The sequence below is a fragment of the Crinia signifera genome, chromosome 6 (assembly GCF_055691185.1).
Source record: "Crinia signifera chromosome 6, ASM5569118v1, whole genome shotgun sequence".
NCBI classification, from domain to species: Eukaryota; Metazoa; Chordata; class Amphibia; order Anura; family Myobatrachidae; genus Crinia; species Crinia signifera.
Genome location: NC_139222.1, coordinates 33,078,974 through 33,088,447, shown reverse-complemented (window position 1 = coordinate 33,088,447; position 9,474 = coordinate 33,078,974). Strand labels below are relative to the sequence as shown.

Below are 9,474 nucleotides of genomic sequence, written 5' to 3'. Positions count from 1 at the left end.
GCATGCGCACAGCGTCTATTCTCGTATGAAAATGAGGTCGCGGCTAATTAGCATAAGCCGCGCCCTCATTTGCATACGCCCCGCCCCCTTTTTGGGCGCTCGCGCGGCTTCGCCGCGCGAGTGTCCCTATTTCTTTAGAACAAAAGTTGGGAGGTATGATACATTGAAACATTTTTATAAGTCTTTATCTCCTGCAAAAGCAACACATTGCAAATTATTCCAATGAACTTTGAGAATCTAAAGCAAGGGGGTGATTCGAAGTGTTTTATTAAAGTTGGGAAATAAAAATAAACAGCCATTGCGGTGCAAAGAAACGAGAAGTGCTGCTGTATATTATAGTCATTGTTGGTCTAATCAGAAGCGGAGGCCCCGCCCACAGTCAGAGCTCTCAGAGTGGTCCATCCCACTCTCCACATGCTAAGAAAAATCAACATCATTTTCAGAAAGTGTCCATTGTTTGGGAAGCTGAAGAGTTGCTTGGTGTCGGAGCTACGAATTCCCTCTGAATGACAATTACCTGCAATGGTATCAGTAATAATGTTTTAGATCATTAAAAGTTTAGGAGTAATAACTCAAAATAAATGGCACCCTTATTAAAAGCAAGATAGGAGATTCCTTACTTACTGAGAGTGGCTAGACTGCCCAATCTCAGTTTAGCAAGGTCCCCGGCGCTGTATAAAGGGTTAAATATATTCACACCGTGGTGCTTAATTAATCAGCTGTCTGCTGCTGCATACAACACCTGTGGGGATGCCTTATCCCACAATAGAAGGTAACAAAATTGGATCTGGGGGGTAGGTGTGTACTTGCGCTGCTGACAGTTTAGTGGGAAAATTTTAACACTCTTTTTTGCGAGACAATTGTGCAGAAGAAATGAATGGAGGACACACTGCTTGAATAGTACAAATTTTATGTATAAAAGATAAAAAAGCTTGCAATGACAATATAAAAATAATTACATATATAGAAATAAACAAAAATAAGAAAATAAAAACCTAATTATATGAAAACAGCAATAGGGTTAATAACAATATAGTGGGCTTGTTGGAATGAATACCATATAATAGGGTTTTTTTGAAAATAATACTAGACGTCTAGTTTGGGTGCTCCGCTTTTTAAATGGATTATATAGCAGCAATTGTAGAAGTCCAAACAGTTTATTATACAATAATGAGTATGTTGAATTAATATCCGGATAGAGTTATTGTTAGTAATATGAGTAATTGATAAACTGGGTGATTTGTTGAATTAAGCATGTAGCTTCACACGCATCCAAAGATAGGTAGCCTGACAATGGTGGTAATTGCGGTAATTGAAAAAGATATGGTTCAGAGCGGGGCTCTGGTTGTATCTCACCCCTTTATTGACAGGTCGTCAGCTGGTTGCTCCTGATCGGGGGGGCGGCTGGAGTGGATCTCATACAAGACGCTTCAATGCGCCGTCAGCCAGCGCCAGCTCCTCCGGCAGCAGGAGCGTCCGATTCGTGCAGACGCTGTGAAAGATGTTGGGGGCGTGAGCCCGGCAGGATGCGGGGGTGTTAGTTCGGTAGGGTGGACGGAGTAGATGTGAGCTGGACAGGTACAGCACTCTCGTCTGCGGCAGCTTGTAGCCCAAATGCGTCTGTAATCAAGTGACGTCAACGCGTTTCGTCTCCTGAATCCAATGGAGACTTTCTCAAGACAGTTTATCAATTACTCATATTACTAACAATAACTCTATCCGGATATTAATTCAACATACTCATTATTGTATAATAAACTGTTTGGACTTCTACAATTGCTGCTATATAATCCATTTAAAAAGCGGAGCACCCAAACTAGACGTCTAGTATTATTTTCAAAAAAACCCTATTATATGGTATTCATTCCAACAAGCCCACTATATTGTTATTAACCCTATTGCTGTTTTCATATAATTAGGTTTTTATTTTCTTATTTTTGTTTATTTCTATATATGTAATTATTTTTATATTGTCATTGCAAGCTTTTTTATCTTTTATACATAAAATTTGTACTATTCAAGCAGTGTGTCCTCCATTCATTTCTTCTGCACAATTGTCTCGCAAAAAAGAGTGTTAAAATTTTCCCACTAAACTGTCAGCAGCGCAAGTACACACCTACCCCCCAGATCCAATTTTGTTACCCTTATTAAAAGCCATACATTTTAGAAAATATATATAGGAGATGCCAAACTGTGCACATTATGATGTGAAACCTAGACTATCCATTAGGGATGCCAATCCCGGGAATCGGGATTGAAAAATGCTCAATCCCGGGATTCCCGGGATTGGCATCCATGGATCTTACTTTGAGCGGGGCAGGCAGCAGCGGAATGGAGGCAGGCTTCTGGTGTGATGCTGGAGGGAGGTTAGTGTGTCACTGGACTGTGCAGCTGGGAGAAGTTGGGCAGAGAGCGGGTTCAGTGCTGCGGCCTGCGCAGCGTGACCCATAGGTCACGCTGCACAGGCCACAGTGCTGCAGCTCCGGTGTCACAATTCGCTCGCTGCCGGGCTTCTCCCGGCCACACACAGTCATGCCTAACCTGGTCACAGCTGCAGTCGAGTTCTTCTCAGCGAAGAGCCTCCGGTAGTAGGGAGCGGCGGTGCGGGGGCCTGTTCAGTTGGCTGCACAGTGTGATGCGCAGCGTGACCTCTGACCACATCACGCTGTGCGTGTAGTCTAATCCTGAAATCCCAGGATTGGAAGCTCCAATCCCGGGATTCAAATCCTGGCAATTTTGGGGCCAAATCCCGGGATCCTGATCCTGGGATTTGGCCACCCTATTATCCATGCCTACTTTTTTCTATACTCCTCTCTGGGAGAAGCCGATGTACAGATTTGACAGTGTGGATGGGTGCAAGTGTTATTGTAGCCCCGCCCCTTCCCCGGAGCACTGCAATCATGAGAATTCTTTTATGTGGCTGAGGGGGATGTGGAGGGTCCGAGGAGAATGGACTACCTTTCTGTGAGGGCAGGAGGGGCACCACATTTTCAGAATCCTCCCGGTTAGGCAATTATCTACAGTATACACATATGAGCCCCCTGTCCATACGAATGAACAGACAAAACATTTACTGTAGGGCCTGATTGCTGTAGATGGGTTAAGTTTGAGGAGGCCCAGATGGGTGGATCCCCAGAAAAGTACTTCACCACATAACTTAAATATATAAATATGGATTTATTAAGAATCTACTTCTTATTTATTTGACACCTTCTAGAAGATAATCTATAGTATCTGATTGGTTGCCCCCTCTGTGTCTAGAGGATGAGTTATATTACAGATCTTCCATGCACTTCTGCGGCCACTGCCAGTGTTTTTTTATTCAGGCTCTCGAACACTGACTGATTCTAGTTTATATAGACTGAAAACTCCAATATAAGCTATTTCATAGTTCTAAAGCATGGGTCTTCAAACTGCGGCCCTCCAGATGTTGTGAAACTACAAATCCCAGCATGCCTTGCCACAGTTTTGCTATAAGGGAGTGTTAAAACTGTGGCAAGGCATGCTGGAATTTGTAGTTTCACAACATCTGGAGGGCCACAGATTGAAGACCCATGTTCTAAAGACTGAAATGCAAAATATATATATATTTATAAATGGTAATAAAAAATATTATGGGGAACTGTTGACTCAATTTTGATGGTTGGAAATGAATACAAAGTATAACATGGATTATAAAGATTATATAGATTTAAGACATAAAGTGAACAATATTGTACTAGGATTAAAAAGCAATGAGTCTTAAACACTTGTCCTATATGGTCTCACATGACCAGACAATGGCCTTTGTCTATGATAAATATATCTGCCAGAAACAAAACACTTTAAATCAGTTTACAATATGTATATTCCCCCTTCCTGTCCTATGAAAACACCATATTGTATTCATTTGACAAATACCATCCACCCTTCAAAAGATTACACTATATAAAATGAGGCATATATATATATATATATATATATATATATAAACTGTAGGGGCTCTGCACTCACTAAAGTAACTGATATTAATAAATAATGGAGAATTAGTTCATGAATTGATCAATGCATTTAAGCCTGCAGCCGCCTTCACGGGACCCGTCACCCCTGACAAAAATTGGAAGGTGTCCAGTTGAAACAGCTGTTGGGTCAGCCATGCTGCACTTGTTGCTCTGTATGATGCTCTGAATTATCAATACACTTTTTTTCTTCACTTAACCTTGTGACTGCTGGTCTGTTCCTGTCCTGGTCCTCAGGTTGGGTAAGTGCTGTATATTACTATATCTGGACCCTGCTTCTTACTCGAGTGCTGTTTTGCCTACCAATATATATATTATAGCAGCACAGCAATGTGTCTCCATGACTCAGGATCAGACCAGCCGGTTCAACGTCGCTAAGAACACGCCCTCAACGCGTTTCATCCGATGGACTCTCGGACTAAATGAAGTCCATCGGACAAAACGTGTTGAGGACGTGTTCTTAGTGACGTTGAACCGGCTGGTCTGATCCTGAGTTGCGGAGACACATTGCTGTGCTGCTATCACGCTGCTAAGCTGCTGAACCGGGATTCCCATGTATACTGACGTATGGACGCTGGCGGCTGAATTGATCATCTTTTAACACCTACAGTATGTGTATGTGAGCTTTTATACCTTAGTAAAGTGTGTTTTACATATTGCTTACAAGCGCGCCTCCCATTCTATTTTCACACACATATATATATATATATATATATATATATATGCAAAAACAAACTGAAACTGAATTAAATTGTCCTCATACAGTCTGACATATGTCAAAATGAACTACAATCTCAGCCTCGATATGATTATTCATGCTGTATAAGTAATCTGTATTTGGTGCAAAAACATACTGAGAACAGACCAAAATCAGGGGTGAAACGATATTTTTATCACTGATTCTGACTATTCAGACTCCGAAGAGCAATTGTCCCAGTGTCTGCCCGCCTTGCTTGCTGACTGGGTTCACGCAGTGGACATAGGGCCTGATTTGTATATTCGCAGCCTAGCGAACAAGTAAACACAGCCCGACCAATCGTCCGGTCCCCCCAGCGCCCAAATCCCATCGCTAGCATGCAAGGGATGTGTTCCCTAACACCACCCCTCAAAAGTAGCGAAACGGAGGAGAAATCATTCGATAGTCGCTGACTACCGAATGATTTCTGCAGCCTTCGGTCTGAAAAGTAAGCCAATGCTTACCTTTCAGATGGCCGCAGATCGCCGACTTCGGGGCGGGCGCTGGTTATGATGTCAGCCAGGTGGAACACCCAATGTTTTTTTGGGGATGCCCACTCCTGCCCCTCCTGAAGTGAATCACTTAGCGAGTTTGTGCCTGCTCATATTCGCGCACCACCATGTCTGAATGGGCCAAATAATACATAGTACTACTTCCTATGCACTTAACCAGTATAGCTGCACAGGGTTGCCGACCCTCCCGGAATTTGCGGGAGTCTCCCGAAAATCGTGTCCTTCCTCCCGGCCCCCGGAAGGGTGGGCAACCCTCCCAGAATTAGGGGGACCCCCACTGAGCCCCCCCGATCGCGGCATTTATATGCCGCAATCCGCGGGTCTCAGGGGAGGGGGCGGAGCTAAAACGGCAAAATCGTGTCATTTTAGCCCCGCCCCCTCCATGGATATCAGTTATTTCGGCTATTTGCCTTAATGGGACGGGGCTTAATGACATCACTGTTAAGCCCCGCCCCCAAACCTCGTAATGCAAGATTCCTCTCCGGGTTTCTCCCGGAGAGGATTTTTTGAAAGTCGGCAACCCTGGTATAGCACTAGCCACAAATCAATGTTCTCACCATGTTCTTACCTCGGAGACGCCTGATGGCAAACGCTTTACAGTACGGCAGCCATACTTAGAGATAGTGGTACACATAGAGGACACCACTAGATTCATAATAAAAAAGATGGAAACAACAATATATCCACCAACCTGAAAAGAAAGACATCTGATTTTAGTATCACTGAATGACCATACGTATATGACCTTAGTTTGGTTACACAGTGTCTCACTCTACGGTTACTTTTCCTGGCTTATATAGTGGTATCTTACTGGATTATCAAGTGGCAGAACAACGGTGACCTTGCTGACATGTATAACTGATGTGACGTCACTCCTTGCCACTCAATAGTTACCTGAGGTTATTATGTACTATGGTTTCTGGAACCATCACACCTACGTACCTCCGCACAGACTCTGCTAGTGAAGTGTGGAGCACCTACTGTATTATTAAATTGCTTTTCCTATTTTTCCTAAAAACCTAAATCCAAGGATGGGGGACCGTTAGCCTATCCAGCTGATGTTAAACTACACATCCCAGCATGCCCTGCCACAGTTTTGCTGTTGAGCCATGCTAAACCTGTTGCAGGGTTTCCTGGGATGTGTAGTTCAACAACAGTTGGAGGGTCAAAGGTTCCCTAACCCCGCCTTAATCAGAATGGACCTCATCCCTCCAGGAACATATGTTTCTGCTGCTGTGAACAGTCCTGGGGCAGGCGGGTTTTCTGGCTTGCTGGCCATGGGCAGGATGTACTAAGGTAAAAAACGTGGTGAAACCCCTGTTTTCTGAGGTTTTTACCACATTTTCAAACGTACCAAAACCCGGCCGACCCGGCCGCCGGGCAGAATATCGCCACCTTTGGGGGTGATACCCTATAGAAGCCTATGGGCTTCTATCGCCGCAACCCATCACCTCTACCGCAGATGCCGACCCCCCTCCTCCTAGATTACCTTCCTCCGGTTCCTCCTGGACCCGGAAGGTAAACTCCTCCTCCCCCTAGCAACATAGCCGCACGTCCTTCCAGCTGCAAGGAGGAGGAGGCACCAGGGACAGCCTGCTTAGGCTTCCCGGCATGGAGGGAGGAGGAGGGAAGGTGGAGGACAGAGGCCCCCACACACCACATCACAGGTATCGCGGGGGGCCTCCATCACCTCACTTCAATGCTAGGCGCATATGTTAATACATACAGTATGTGCTAGCATCGCTGTGGCAAGGTGATGAGGGACGGGATGTATTTGAATACATCCACCCCCATATCTGGTGTGGACCCCAATGCCACCCAACCCTTCAGTGTAAAAATTTCACCCAGGATATAACTGCGGCTATCTTTGAGGTGAAAGTTGAGCTTTCTGCATAGATACTGTAATTTAGAATGCAGGGGAGATGGGCCCAAATTATATTATTGTACATGGGTTCACCACCCACAAGTTCCACCACTGATCCCCATGTTGTGTATCTATAGACTCTTGGGGACCTTTCAATGGAACTGCCTTGCTCCCCCCCAACTCCAGGAACACTATTCCCTTCCCCATTCTGAACTAGACTGTACTTATGCTGTACATTTTCTGATTTGGTCAATTTCATGAATCTATTAGCTATTAAATATTGGTCCGTCATGCACTGCTTTGCTGGCTTGTCTGACTGATAAATTGTTTGTATTCCCTGTTTCATAGTTTTTATTTCCCTTCTCCCTCCCTCCCTCCCTCCCTCCCTCCCTCCCTTCCTTCATTCCTGTATAAAGTAGGTAAGTATGTTTACTGCATATTAGCAGGGCAGTAGAGAGCCTGTCCAGGCCCAGGTACTTTTCAGTGGGTGTGGCCTAATCATGGGGGGTGTGGCCATGTTCCCTTAGAATCAAATAAAGAAAAAAATAGCACTTTCCACCTCCCTGGCCCCACTGCAGCCCAGCACACAGCAGCATGTGCTGTGTTGAGAAGAGCTACTGCAGGTACTGCTGCCAGCTAACGGGGCCTGGAAAAGTAGTAGTATCCCCCCCCCACACACACACACACACACACACATCTCTCGATGCCACTGCATATTTGTTTAAACCATATACAGTACCTGATTTTCATCAGTGTACCTATGGTATTAAGCAACAAAGTCAGTCATCAATAGAAATTCAATAAATACCTGGATGTCTGTGCAATCTTTATCTGCACACTTGGCCATTTTGGCCTTACTGATGCAACAAATTAATATGATATACTTAATATTAGGTACTAAATAGAAACCCTTGTCCTCCAGTTGCAATAATCTAATCATTGAGCTCTGTTTGGAAATCTACTCGTTGTACTTGCTGATCAATGGGGAAATTTGGTAATAATAAAAAACTAGAGCATTAGGAATAGTCAGGATCAAAGTCCAGAGAGCAGCCTGTACCTGACCTTCCACATCACATACAGTACGTACATCACTGCTGCAGTCGCAACCAAACAGCCTCACTCAGCGCACCAGGGGCCTTAATTTGGTTCACTCCCAAAGGCAAACTCATTCTTTAACCACTCGAGTGGTATGCCCGGAATTTTTCGGGGCTCAGCTGCGCTGCCGCAGCGGGCTGTCCCAAAAAATTTCCAGGCATACCACCATATTGAAGGTGTGCACCACTGGCACATCACCTGTCTGGACAACCCCCAGTGGCCGCTCTCTCTTCCCTTTCCATCGCTCTCCCTCACCTCGCCGCTCTCGCGATCGTAAGCTGGAGCTCCGCTGCCTCTGCCCCCGCCGCCATTAGTTGCAGGGAGCAGGCAGCAGGCTCGGGGATGTTTGGCGCGGCTTGGGGGGACTCTGGAGTTCTGGCGCTATTGTGAACGGTGGCTGGGGCAGCGGCAGGGCTCGGAAGCTCTGGCGTATGATCGCCGGAGCAGAGATGAGGGGGAGAGACATGGGGGGGAGAGCAATGGGGGGGGGGGGCTACCACTCTGTGGTGGGTTTTGCTGGGAAAGGACAAACCTGCCCTGGCTAGTATGCAACCCCCTGGCAATGAGCATGTATTGTAACCCCCTGGCAACGAGCATGTAACCCCTGGCACTGAGCAAGAAACCCCTAGCAATGAGCAGCGGGTAAAAAAAAAATAATGAATGGGGGGCAGAAACATTTTTCATAAGCGGTCTCAAAATTTCAAGTTATGCCACTGCCCTCCGCAAGGGCATAACTACCATAGGTGCAGGGAGTGAGTGCAGCTGCTATGGGGCCCACAACTGAACAGGGCCCACCAATATACATTTTCACCATTGGGTGGTACATAGGGGCCCTTAGAAACTCTTTCTATGGGACCCACCAATATCTAGTTAAGCCACTACATCATGCATACAAGTGTATTCACCAAAGGCTCCTGGTGCATCATTGTGGCTAAGACAAGAGTATGGGACCCGGTGGCTGACTAGCGCCAGACATCCTGCTCTGCATGGTGTATGGAGGCTAGATGTATGAGAACAACTATATCTACCCAACACCTTGGATTATTATATACAGTGCATAGGGTTGTCTAAATCTAATCTCCTAATTAAATCTAATTTTCAGTTAGAGGCCCATATTACAGTAGGCATACAACATTTACAAAAAGCAAACAAAAAAAATGTTTTCCAATAGTAAATATAAGAAAAAAAATAGTAGTAAAAGGGGTGGGGCTAAACGATTGGATTGTGTCATTCAACTCCTCCCACTCACCACAGACCCGCGAATCATGG

At 45.3% G+C, this 9,474-nt stretch overlaps 1 long non-coding RNA gene across 1 annotated transcript; it reads right to left on the bottom strand.

The window, feature by feature from the left end:
* Positions 1–250: 250 nt before the first annotated feature.
* LOC146006901 (uncharacterized) lies at positions 251–6,715 on the bottom strand. Its single transcript, XR_014444119.1, has 2 exons — positions 5,815–6,715; positions 251–517 (listed from the first exon to the last, which is right to left on the bottom strand). It is a non-coding gene; the product is annotated as an uncharacterized LOC146006901 (long non-coding RNA).
* Between the last annotated feature and the right edge of the window lie 2,759 nt (positions 6,716–9,474).